Source organism: Canis lupus, chromosome 19, assembly GCF_003254725.2.
Source record: "Canis lupus dingo isolate Sandy chromosome 19, ASM325472v2, whole genome shotgun sequence".
Classification (NCBI taxonomy): domain Eukaryota; kingdom Metazoa; phylum Chordata; class Mammalia; order Carnivora; family Canidae; genus Canis; species Canis lupus.
This window is the reverse complement of record NC_064261.1, coordinates 40,278,971-40,293,113: the sequence shown is the minus strand read 5'-3', so window position 1 is coordinate 40,293,113 and position 14,143 is coordinate 40,278,971.

Sequence of the window (14,143 nt, the reverse complement as noted above, 5' to 3'; positions counted from 1 at the left end):
CAGAATGGATCTGGATATTGCAGACCAGTGCCAGAAAGAAAGACACCTTAAAAAGGTCCCCTGAAAACTTCACTCCAAATCAAGTAGCGCTGCGTGAAGACATATGATGCAGGTCTACAGAGTAGACAGCCAGTTCTGGGGTATTCTTTGAGATGCACCAAAGGTTGCCTCTTTCTCTGGTCTAGAAGAGTCTTCAAGAAAGGAAACATTTGAGAGTCCTAGGGAGCCAAATAGGATTTGTCCCAGCTGAGAGCACTGGGAGACGACTCTAGGGAGAGGCCATGAGCAAATGAGCTAGATGTGTTCAGAAAATGGTAGAGAAGAGTCTCCTGGGAGATAGGGACAGAGAAAATTGGAGGAGATAATTTTTTTTTAAGATTTTATTTATTTATTCATGAGAGACAGATGAGAGACAGAGAGAGAGAGAGAGAGAGGCAGAGACACAGGCAGAGGGAGAAGCAGGCTCCATGCAGGGAGCCTGACGCGGGACTTGGTGCTGGGTCCCCAGGATCACATCCTGGGCTGAAGGCGGTGCTAAACCACTGAGCCACCCAGGCTGCCCCTGGAGGAGATAATTAAGGTCTTTCAGGGCAATCCTGTGCATGAACCCTTAAGGTAGAGTCAGAATATGGAAGAAACTAAGTGAAAGTTTAAAAACTCTGGACTGACTTGACAACTGGAAAACAGACTCTGGGGACACATAGATGATCCAATCTGAAGCCATCTTGGTGGGAGTTTTCTCAAGCAGATTGAGAAAAAATATGGAGGAATGTTTATTAAACGATGTCTGGAAAGAAATACTGGACATTCTCATTTCAATCATTTGGTGCTGTGTTTATTCCTTTTCATGTCCTTCTCAGTAATGCTGCTTTTGAAAAAAAAAATCAGTCTCACCTAGCTGTACTGCGTGGAAAAGGGAAGAACTGTGTTTATAAATATATTCGTCTGCATGGCCTGGATACGTCTGGCTCTGAGGAGCATTGATGCTCATGAGCAGAGGCCCTTGAGAAGAGGCCCTTGGGCAGAAGGTCAGGTGCCAGAGGGAAAGAACACAAGGAGCAGGGGAGCAGGACAGCTCCTCAGTAGTTTGTTATTCCAAAGTAGCACATTTCCAAATACTTTGTCATGTCATATCTTGGTGTGACAGACATGAGGACCAGAAAAATAAGATATGAAAGTGACATACCTTAGAATAAAGCGACAATTAGGTCAGAATGTTTAATGTACAGAAGAGATATGGAGAAAAGATTGTCAAAGAGTGATATGTCTTTGCCGTTATACCCAGGCCCCGCCATCCAGGAGCACAGGCTCTGCCCCCAGGCCCAGCGAAGGCTGATGTGCATAACTACTGATACTCCCAGAGGTCTGGGAAAATTTTAGGAGTGCCAGTATCTCCTGGAAAGTCAACTATGGATCTTTTACTTGCTCACCCTTACTTGCCACAATGCTTGAGCACGTACCACCAGTATCAGTGTGTTTATTTACAAATTTAATAAAGTCCACCCATATATAAAAAATAGAAATCTATAAAAGAGAAACAAAATAGGATAAACTATGTTTAAACTAATATTTGTATTACTTGCACCATATGCAGGCATTTGGCTAAGCACATTACACCCATTAACTTATTTAAGCCTCATAATAGCCCCCCAAGGTAGTATTATTATTATTCTCCATTTTACAAATGGGGAAACGAAGTCATCCATGGTCATACAGCTGGTAAGCACCAGAACGTGACTTCAAACCAGGAGTCTGGCTGTAGTATCTGGAACCTACCCTCTGCACCATAGGCTTCTAATTCTTCTGATGTTTTCCCTAATCGCTTTTCTGCTCTCCTGGTCCGGATGGCATAAATTAATCCCTCAAGACATGATGGGCATTTGGGAAGAAGCTTATTATTAACGATAGTGTCTGTAAACCCATATTCAAACAGTCTTCTTGGTAGTCATATCCAGTTAGATTGTCACTGTCTCTTACTCTTGATGTCGCTAAACAGGAGCTTTGAAAGAGCAGAACAATTGCCAGCATGGCCCTTTTCTTTTGCTACCTTGTGGATGCTTTTTAGCATTATTATCAACTCCCAGGTTCTTTGTAGAAATCTGTTTTAAGGCATTCACCCATATTGAAAGGGGTATGTTAATCAAGCAAGATCACTGACCCTTAAATCCACTTGCCAAGGCATTATAAATCTTACTATATCACAATAAGCAAAACTTAACTTCACTCCTACTCAGCTCATTCTGCACATTTTATCCAGGACCTGATCAGCTGATTGTCAGACAGGTTCAATGAAAATGCCAATGCCAATCAGCAGCAAAGTTTAAGAACTTTCTTTATAAACATAAGTTCTAAAATTTTGTTCTCAGACCATAAACGATTCTCGCCTATAGCAGGAGTGTACGAACCCTACTTTGGAGACCACTACTCTAATAGCATGTTTCTCAAAGTGGGGCCCTTACACTATCTATAGCAGAATCAACAGGGTTTGGTTAGTTTTTTTTTTATTTTTTCAAATTTTATTTATTTATTTATTTGAGAAAGAGAGAGAGAGAGAGACCACGAGCAAGGGGGAGGGGAAGAGGGAGAAGCAGACTCCCCACTGAGTGCAGACCCTAACCTGTGGCTCAAATCGCAGACCCCAGGGATCATGACCTGGCCTGAGGCAGAAGCTTAACTGACTGGGCCACCCAGGCACCCCAGAATCAACAGGTTTTTTAAGAAAATCTCAATTCCTGGGCTTAAGTCTATACTTATAGAAGGAGCATCTTCAGGTAGGATCCAGGAAATCTGTACTTTAAATGAGTTATTCACATGATTCTTTTACATATTAATATTGATAGCCAGTGCTGTGGTACTCCCAGGTCCCTGATACAGCAGTAGCTCCCAAAGTTTCAAAAGCCCTTCAATGACATCTACTCCAACCCTCTAGCCAATACTTGAATATTAAAGAATCAAATATAGTGACTCTGGTTCTCCTTCCCCCGCAGTGAGCAGAGTTGAATATAGCCTTTCAATTACTCAGAAAGATTTTGTCCCTTCAATTTAATTATAACAACCTGGGAAATAAATGTGCTTGATTTTTTCATAATATCTGTAGCTCCTGACTCAGCACTAGAATACAGTAGGCCACAACCAGCAAAGAGCTTTTAGCAATTCCCAGGGGCTACCAGGAGTTCTGTGTGGACAGGATTCTGAGACTGAATTGGAGCACAGTGACCAGTGCAGGATGCGTTGCCATCTCTGCGATGGAAACCATGTGGAGAAGTGGCAACTCAGGATAAGCACGTGGCAAACAATTAATAGTACATGCCCCAAATGAATGAATATAGGATGAGAACCCAAACAGTGCGTATATGAGCACATCGTCTCTCACTTAGGAAACTACATGCCTTTTTTCAGGTCTTCCTTATACTTATCCTGGCAGGTCATTCCAAAAATAAGGTAGCTAGATCTTCCAGGACTGAGGCAGTGGCCATTTCAAAAGGATATTTCTGTCATGTCTTTCATGCCCATCACATATGTGAGGCCTTAAGTCAGAAGCAGGTTAGAAGCTATTAGAGTCAGATCAAGACAGCTTAAAACTACAACTTAAAACAAGAAAGCAAGCTTAACTATTTAAAAATGACAGGGGCATATGGAGCAGTCTGACGTAGACTTAGATCTCATTGCATGCCACAGCATCTCTGTGTGTATGAGAGCAATGACCTTGAATCATTAGAGCTGAGTGTGAATAATCTTTACGTATCCATGAAATAAACTTACTTGGAACCTTTAGGTATGGTGTATTTTTCCTCTGGATACCTGGAATTGCTAGACCGCCTGCTTAGGACAGAGCAAACGCTAGTGTGGTAGGGAACCATGCAAAGATATGGGCTTATGTACCTGCTACAGCTGCAGCCTTGCAGGGAACTTGGTCTTTGGGGCGAGCCACAGAGCATGAAGCAGACAAAACAAGAGTTAACACATCTGCTTGCTGTTTCTGTTTCTCTCTTAGTAATGTTTTGGGTAAAGATAAGCTGGTGTCAGGAAAAGGGGATGTTGAGACTTTGAATAGTAAACGGATTAAATCCACTAGATGTGTTTTACATTTTATCTTAAACCTCTCTGTAGCTCCTTCATTGTTTGTGATCTACTCTTAGCTTCCATGACAATGTGCTTACTTTGCTTCTTTAATACTTCTTTGAGCTTGCTTTCTGTCTCATCTCCATGGATTGTTTCCTTCCATCTTATCCTTAAAAGAAGGTCTTCCTCATGGTTCTGTATTCAGTACACTGTTCTCACTCTTGTCTCTCCCTTGGATAATCCAATCTGTTTACACTCGTGGTTTTAACGTCATTTAGATGTTGATGATTTCCAATAGTTTATCTCCAGGCCAGACCTTCTCTCCTAAGCCTCAGACTCAATTCAACTCTCCATGGGACGTGCTGACTTGGATACCGTCAGCACCTCAACTCCAGCCTCTGTCAAACTGCATACATTGTCATCTTATCACCTACACACAAACCAACATCCAGCCAGATAGACAGATAGACAGGCTGGAAACCTGGTTGCGGGGGGGGGAGGGGGTGTGCATTCTGGACTTTTCTCATCTCTTCATCCCCTGTCAAATTCTGCTGGGTTTATCTCTTGAATAGGTTTTAAATTCCTATTTTTCTTACTTGTCTTTTCTTTTTCTTACAATCTAACGCTACCCTAGCTCAAATGTTATCAATTTTAACATGCCTGTTGGTAATAGCTTCCCAATAGTAGCCTGGCCTCTAGTCTAGCTAACAAGGTCCTCCAGGACCTTCAGACTCACTCCTCTCCTATGCCTGCCTCCCTAGCACTACTAGCCTGTGTACAATTCCTCCCTGCCTTTTTTTTTTTTTCCCCTCCCTGCCTTTGATTGGATTGTTCTCCCTACCTGGAATGCCTGACATCACTCTATGTGGCTAAGTTCTAGTCTTTAAAATTTAACTCAGGGATCCTTTCCACAAAAGTTTTTCTCAGAGACCAATTTACCTACCACTCTAATCTAAGAATGTTCTCCATAACACCATGTTACTCAGTTACTACTTTTAGTATTGTTTGAATCACTGTGTGTTATGATTATCTGTTTTCCTTAAGGGTAAGGATTTGTCTTACCTGTGCTGGTCCTCCATGTCTAGCAAAGTAAAATGCTGAATCAGTGTTAGGTAACTGGAGATATAAATGACTGGATAAGAGAAATCTGAGCACAATTTTTAAATTTCAATGTGTTGAATGTTTTTTTGGGTTTTCATCTCATCTGGGCCACAAATTGGGAAAGAAAAAATAATGTCTTCAAAGAGTGAAACTTGAAGTTATTTATACTAACATTGTAGATTTAAGAAAGAATGTTCTTCCTAAAACTTTTAGAAAGAGAAAGGCTCATCATTTCATCATCATTGACGCTATCCTTGGAAAAGCCCAGAGGACACTAGGGACCAACACGACTCTCTTTTTTTCTTTAAAGAAATCATTCAAAAGGAAAACTATCTTCTTCTACTAGAAACACACTAGGTATTGTGTGTTTCATTTCTTCCCATAAGTATTTGTAGTTGAATTATAAAACTATGCAAACCAAAAATCTGGAAGTGCTGATCTAGCTTTTATCGGCTTATCTGAGTTCTATAACTACAATACAAAAAGTGCTCGAATGAGGCTGAGAAAGAAGAACTCATTTCCCTCTATCATGTCTTGTCTATTTCAAAAGTGAAGCCACAAAAGAGGAACCTCCCACAGTCATCAATGGCTCTGAGCATCATCCAGGGAACAGGTACCCACACACCGTGTTTAAACTGCCTTCAAGTCCTACCCCTGAAATGTCAGTCCAAAGTTTTCCATGACACTGTGCTTTTCACCCTCCAGAGTTAATGAGTGATTTAAGTAAAAAAGCTTCCATAGGACAAGCTGTTCTTCACGAGGTCCTGACTCCCATCACTTTGAACACTTGGAAGACAACCTGCCAGAAGGAGGAAACATGAGTTGACTCACTTTTTTATATCTGTATGTTAGTTGCTGCTGTCAAAGCATACCAGGTGAAAACTGTCCCACCCATTATCTATGTAGATGGAACTATCAACTGCCATGTCTGCCAACTAGGCCCAATTCTTGATTTAAATATTAAATAGATGACAGGAATGTTGCATTTTGATCCTACTGGTAACTTGCAAATTAGGATTAAAGAACAGTAGACTCTTGTTCATATCACTTTCCCTCCTCCACCCACTCCACCTCTACTTAGTCTCCCCATTCACCCTTATTTCCTTCAACTTCCCAGAGCAGTTACTCAATGTGCGTGCCCTCCACGGTCCCTGAAGGTAGAATGTGGCTGTGGATTCTCACATCCAGTGGGGATTGGCATCTGGGCAGAGGGTTCTCAGCAGAATTTCTTTAAAGCACAGAAGTTTCTCAAAGTTCTCTGAAGATGAAAGTACATTTCCTTGAATTAGGGTTTCTTCCTGGAACAAGGGCTTACATGGCAGGCCTCTCTGTCTCTTAAGGAGAGCTAAGCAATTCATCAATGAAGAGAAGTTTTCAACAGGAAGATTTTTTAGTTTGTTCATTTATTTGTATGTGTGTATGTATGTGTGTATGTTAAGTATGTGCGTGCGTGTGTGTGTATGCACATACACATAAACTATACACTCATTTTGCCTGTGAATCCAGAAAGCAAGCTACCACTTCAGGGCCAAAGCAACATAGAAGAGTGAGAAGGAAGATGGAAAACTTTGTTCAACATTAGTAATGTTCTATCAGACAAAGACAACTTAGCCAGCTTTTTCACAGCTGGAGCAAAATGGAGCTTGTAACTACCCAGCACTTTGAGCTCAATAGAAAAAGCCTGCACAATTCTTAAGCCCAAGCATGGGATAATTTCATGCTTACTTTCCATATGCCATTGCTGTGCTGAGGGCTCCTTTGTCACACTTAGCAGGCAGCTTCCCAGTGCTGCACATGTGTTTGTATTGTGCTCTCTGACAGAGCTTGTCTGCTCTGCATGTCAGCACAGAAATCGTCAGAAGTCTTGAGGGTTGAATGTGGAATCCAGCCAGGAGGGCAAGGGAACCCAGGATGTCCAGCAATGGGGGGTCCATGGCCCTCTCCCATCCAGTTTCTGACTGTGACCACCTGTAGACACTAGCTCTTGCAAAAACAAACACTATGCAGACCTGGCCTTAGATTTTAAAGCAATACTCTAAAACATGGAGCAAGCTGTGACAGTTAAAGTCTAGTCTCTTTTGCTGACAGTCTTAACTGAAATGATCACAATTTGAAAGGACTGTTTTGTTCACAAGGAGGCGAATAGCTGCTGTTGCAACACGAATAGTCAATAAACAAGCAATCACCATTAAATTCATATAGATTTCTACTCTTGTGAAAAAATAATTTGTCCACTGTACTACCCTCTCCATATCCTTTGGAACCTGGAGAAATCTCTCATTTTTCCAAGTCTAGAATGTTTACATGATTGTATCATCTGCCCCCTCTTTCATCTAAAGAAAAAAAGGCTACCTTTAGACCTTCAGTTGACAGACAAAGCCTCACAGGCAAATGTTCATTGCTACAGGGGCATCCATTCTATCACCTTAACAATAAGGAAGTTAATTTCCCAAGATGGATTGCATTCTAAGCAGAAAAGAACTTCACTTTCTCCTCTCCTCAGGTTGGAGCTGACAGAAAAGGCTTGGCATGAAACCCCATCTTGACAATCTCAGGCATAGCTGTTCTGCTCTTAATGGGATTTGAAGAGAGGCAGTTTCAACTCCATGTGCTATCTGAAGGCTTGAAAGGAATCTTTAATAATTAGAATACTCATCTCTTGCCCCTTCCAGAAGTTTCCATTTTAACTTTCACTTGTCTTTTGTGTTAAAGGGAAAAAAAGACAAAGTGGCAGATGGACCAGAACATACTCCCTTCTTAAGAAAGTTCCGTCTGTCACCATCAGGGCACTTCCTTAAATAGACACTGCCTTAGCCAGCAATCATACGATATCATTAAATCTGTTCATATATGTATTCAAAACACTTTCCTCCCTAAATTAGACTAAGTTACTTTAAACTGGTCTCTCTACTCACTCTCTCTTATAGCGGCCACAGAGAGTAAATTCCATCACTCATGATATGGGTCCGACAGGTTTACATAGCTGAACCACCACTGTGTTCCTGGTGTCTAATTTGGTGCCTTCAAAAGAAAAGGTTGAAATTTCCAAAAGAATATTTTCACAACCATCAGAGGAGATGTACAATATTGTCCACGTTCTGTTTTAAGTAAACTTAGGTTCTACAGCATTGCTAGTTTTAATTTCATCCCTATCCTTTAAGTTTCTACCTGTGTTATGCATTTTACCAACTTAGCAAAGTAGAAGTGACCTCTACTCTCTCAAGTATGGGGTTATTTGTGAAGAGTGAGAGGGATTGGAACAGAGCCTGGAGAGTCACATGCAACAATGAATTTATATAGCCTGTGATGCCAAGGACAAATTCCTTACTCTCTCTCAATTTGTCTTAACTCACTAAGTGAGCCTGATATTCCCAGTGGTATCTAACACAGATTTTCCAGTTCCCATAGATAAACCTCTTCACGATCACCCACTCATCTTGCTTATTCTTATCTTCCTGTGATTGACTGTTTCTCTCCATTTCTCTTGTGGCCAAAGAGACCCTTCAAGTATAGAGTCACAGGTATGGGCAGTTGCATTGCCCTTGCTTCTTCGCCCAGCTAATTTCTTTTTCATTTTAATAAACTCTTTAAGTTGGAGTTTCATGTGCACATAGAAAAGTATACATATCATAAATATGTACAGTTTGTGAATTAGCACAAAGAGATCAAGGTTGTGTAACCCTCACCCTGAGATCAAGAAACAGAACATCATCAACGTCCTAGAAAGTCCCTCTTTTATCCCCCACCCATTTAAAAATTCTTTCGTCCCTAAAGTCATCTATTACTCTAATGCCAAAGATTATTTTTGCAGATTTTTAAATTTTATATAAATGGAATCTTCAGTATGCATGCTGCAGCATCTGGTTTCTTTTCTCACCATTATATGTGTGAGACCCAGCCATGTTCTTGCTTTTATTGCTGCAGTTTGCTTTCATTGCTGTATAATATGGCATTGTATGAATATATTAACATTTATTTATTCTACTGTTGGGAAATTTGGGTTGTTTCTAGTTTGAGGCCATTACAATAATGCTACTATTTATGTTCTTCCATGTGTCATTGGTACAGACATGTATACCCTTTTCTGAGTATTGTAGCATCTGCTAGTACTTCATCCACATCCTCTGGAGTTCACTTCCTGGCACTGTAGCCCAACTGCCAACTGCCTACGCTTGTGATTCTACACTCGAAGGGTGTCTCTGGCCATGAGAGTCATCTCTGCCTACACACTAAGAAGTCCAGAAGTGCCAAGGAAATACCAAACCTGGGAAAAGTAATTATGGGATCGCCCCTTGGATGAGATAACTCTAAGATTCTTATTTCATCCTGGTTCCCAGTGTTTTCCAGTATAAAGAAAGCTCCAGCTCCTCCCACAGGTAAGTTTCCTGATAATCTGTGATTTACTGCTCCCTTTCCCATCCCTGTCTGGCTCCTTGTCTACCCTACTTTCATTGGGGATCATCTCCCAATAAACCATTTTCATTTATTTAAACCCTTGTCACAGGAACTACTTCTAGGTGAACTCAATGTATAATAAGTTTCTCCTGTATTCACTATTTTCTAAGTGGTTACCCTAGAGATTACAAGATTCATCATTAACTTACTAAAGTCTAATATAAATTAATTCATCTCAGAAAATTCAAAGACTTTAGGATATTTTAACTCCATCCTCTTTTTGATCTACTGCTGCCATGTTTTGAACATTCTTTAAATTCAATGATATTTTATTATATTTGTTTTACACAGGGTATATTCATTTAGATTTACCCACATATTTATTCTTTCTATTGTTATTTCTTTCTGTATTTTCATGCTTCTACCTGGGATCATTTTCCTTCTACTTGGAGAAGTGCCTTTATTATTTCTTTCAGTGTGGTTCTACTGGTAATAAATTCTGCTTTGGCTAGTCTGAAATTATCTTTTCTTTGCCTTTTTTTTCCTTGAGAATATTTTCACTGGGTATAGATTTCTAAGTAAGCAGTGATTTCCACGCCCCCTCCAGCATGTTAAAGCTGTCAATCATAGTCTTTTGGCTCCCATTGTTACTATATGACATTCTTATTTCTTTAAAGGTAATATTTTTTTTCTATTGACTGCTTTTAAGGCCTTTTGTGTTTTAGTTTTCAATGGTCTTACAATGATATGCTTAAACATGTGTATCTTATATTTATCCTACTTGGTATTTGGAGAAATTCTTAGATCTTTTGGCTTGAAGTTTTGTATGTTTTGAAAAATCTTAGCAATGGCTCTTCCAATACTGTTTCTCACCTATCCTATCTCTCCTTTTGGACTCCAATGGCATGAATTTTAGACATTTTCACTACTTGCCATATATCTTATACGCTCTTTTGTGTATTATTTTTTCTTATGTTTGTCTCTTTTTTTTTTACTCTTAAATTGTGCCTCATCTGCTGTTAAGCCCATATAATAAGTTCTTAAATTCAGTTGCTATATTTTTCAACTTTATTTTTTTTTTTTTTTTTAAATTTTTATTTATTTATGATAGTCACAGAGAGAGAGAGACAGGCGCAGAGACACAGGCAGAGGGAGAAGCAGGCTCCATGCACCGGGAGCCCGACGTGGGATTCGATCCCGGGTCTCCAGGATCGCGCCCCGGGCCAAAGGCAGGCGCCAAACCGCTGCGCCACCCAGGGATCCCATTTTTCAACTTTATAATCTCCACTTGATCCTATTTTATAATGTTTACTTCTCTGCCAGAATTCTCCATTTTGTTAATTTCTTAAACACAGTAATAACAGTTACTTGAATTTGCTAACTGGATATATATGACTTTTGTCCTTTTGATTTTTTTTTTTTTTTGGTTAATTCTTGTATTTTTGCATGCCTGGTTTTTGTTCCTATTCCCATCATTACCTTGAAGCTCTGACTATGTTATATTCCTCCAGAGAGGTTTTTGCTTTTGCTTGTGGCAGACAATTAGAGAGGAGCAGATCACCTAATCTGAGATTGAGGTGATTTAAATGGAGTTTCAGTTGGTGTGACAGTCTATATCTAGTTTGTTCTTACTTCTAGAATGTAGCCCTCTGGGGTTTCCAGCTAAAAGTCTCAAGGGCTTCTGAGGGTTTTTCTCTCTTGATGGATGCTTAATTCCATTGTTCCTTCAACCCCATAAGAATATCAAAACTACCTTCAGCTACTACTTCAGCATTTTCAAAAATCCTGGGGCATAAGGCAGTGCTAATTGTTACCTGTGCATCTCTGAACTTTCCTTTTCTCCAGGACCCTCAAGTCTGCTGTTTTAAAAGCTTTCTATGCTTTTAAACAACAATTTCTAAACCCAACTTTTCTAGCGGTATTAGTAGGACAGTTGATCAGATACAAACTGGTCTGCTAGAGTGCAGGGTGCCAGTCTCTGTCCAGCAGAAATTAAGCTCAAGTCCTACCTCTGAGATAGGAAAGGTGAAGGGACTCCATAAGAATCTACTTTTTGCTCCTTTTCCTGCTTCTATTCTTGTGAGAAACTGCACCCCCATCTTACATATGCCTCATCACCTATGTCTTCCTTGTAAGGGACAAGGAATTATGGATATCTTTAGAACCTTCCAGCACAAGAGATAACATCTAAGGAAGTACCAGGCAAGAATGACCAAACAAAGCCATCATGTGTAAATTCCAGACCACCGGTGCTAGACATCTTTATGCCAAGGGACCCTGGCTCCAAAGAATTAGTGACTTATGAAGGACACCTGTACCTTTGTCCTTGTTCTAACCAGTTCCTGGATGCCTGAGAAGACATGTACACCAGACCATGATCCTCAAAAAAAAAAAAAAAAAAAAGCAAGAAAGAAAAAAAAAAGAAAAAGAAAAAGGAAAAGAAAAAGAAAAAGAAAAAGAAAAAGAAAAAGAAAAAAAACCCAGCTCACAAGCAATGATGAAACTCATTCTTCTTTTCCTCTCCAAGTCTCCTGGATGCTCTCTACATATCTTCCCTCTGTTTATATCTTTAGTAAACTCTGTTCTCACTTCCTCTGGGCTCACATTTGATATCTATCCTGTGTGAAACCAAGGATCCTTTTGGCTGGTCCTGAGGAACCCCCATATGGGTCCATGGACCTGGTCTGGCTATATCAATCACCTCTTTAAGAGTCTTCCCTATTTACTATGGTCCCTGTGGTTCTCTCTCATGTGTGAACTTTAAGAGCATGCTTAGTTCTGCTTCATGCATATCACTACCTTATTTAATTCCCTTATTTTCCTCTACAAGTTTATAGAGTTACAGAAGTACTATAATAGCATACAGTATAATGAATATATATATATGTATATATATATATATATATATATACACACACATGTGGGCAGTAAATAATAATTGCATTATCATGATTATTATAGCTATATAATCTATAGAATTAAAGAATTACAAATTGATACTTCAACGTACTTCTAAATTCCTCAATAACCAAGGGTCTAGCACTTACACTGTTTTATGTTTATTGGTGAACTCAGAGATCCAAAAAATTATAGAAGTGGAATCACGTATTATCCCTATTCACCAAAAAATAAATAAATAAAAGTAATTAAACTATGCATTAGTTATTGAATGGAAACTATGGGCAGGGACAGATTTGGGCACTACATAGTTGAAATACTTCTATCTTTTATGTTTATTTCCCACTTCCTTTCAGTAAACATGCTGTCTGAATAACATATCCCACCAATGTTTAATTTTATGCCATTATTCAATAGTGGCTAGATATGGAACAGCAAATTGAAGATTTTGTTTTTAGAAGATAGTTCCTGCCAGAAAAGGGATCAGAGGCTAGCATGGCTTTGCTCTTTCACCAAAAGCAGGCTCATACTTAGAGACAGTTTGAGGAGAGTGTTTAGAGAAATTCTTTATGAAGTCAGAAAGCCTGACAAAAAGGAAAAAAAAAAATGAATCTTTTATCTTTTTTTCTTTAGTCTGAGTTTCCTTTTATTTTATTCTCCTAATGAACCTGGTCCCCAGAATTACAAAAACAAAATGTTTTACACCAATAATCATATAAGAACAAATGACCTCAGAAACACTTTCATACTTTATGGCATAATTTCAGGCCAAGGTAAAACATTAGAAACATGAATTTCTTTTAAAAAAATAAGTAAATAAGCTTTCAATTGAACATCCTAAATAAAACTTCTCTCTTCCTGTTTTTCTTTATTATTTTCCCATTTATGAAAGTTAAACTTTGCAGCAAGGCTGACACTTGCTTAAAGGAATTGACCACTCTGCCACTGCTTTTCTGTGTCTTGCAATTTGGTTCAGTAGCTCTTCAGATAGCAAAGACATTAGGAAAGCCAAAACTAGTAACCAGAGATCAGGGGCTGCCTGGCACCACTTGAATTTCTTTTTCTGGGCAACATCACTGAGTAGTCTAGTTTGGGTTTACTCCGTGAAGGCACATTTGGAATCTGCAATGGTCCATTGCGATCACCAGAAAGTCATTTACCAATTCCATTGCTTAAGAGTTTGTATTTGGTCCAGCCAAAGTAGAGATTATATGATTAGTTTTATGGCATTGTATCAAATAATACCAAGTTATTTTTAGTAAATGTATCAGGTACTTTGGCATTAGAAATAGTCTAAATGAAAGATTTTTAACATAAATGATAGCATACCGCACATGCAATTGTCTGAAGGGGTCACTTAAACTGTATGCCTGTCATTTTTTTTAAAAAAAGATTGCATGTATTTATTTGGCAAAGAGAGAAAGAGAGCAAGCAGAGGGAGCGGGAGAGGGAGAAACAGACTCCCCACAGAGCATGGAGCCCCATGCAGGACTTGATCCCAGGACCCTAGGACCATGACCTAGGTGGAAGACAGATACTTAAACAACTGAGCCACCTCGGTGCCTCTGCATGCTTATAGATGCATACATATACTCTACAAGGACACATGAGAAACATGAAGATAGGTGAGAAACAGCAGTAGATTTATTTGATAACCACACACCCTTTGGAAACTTTTGAGCCCTAT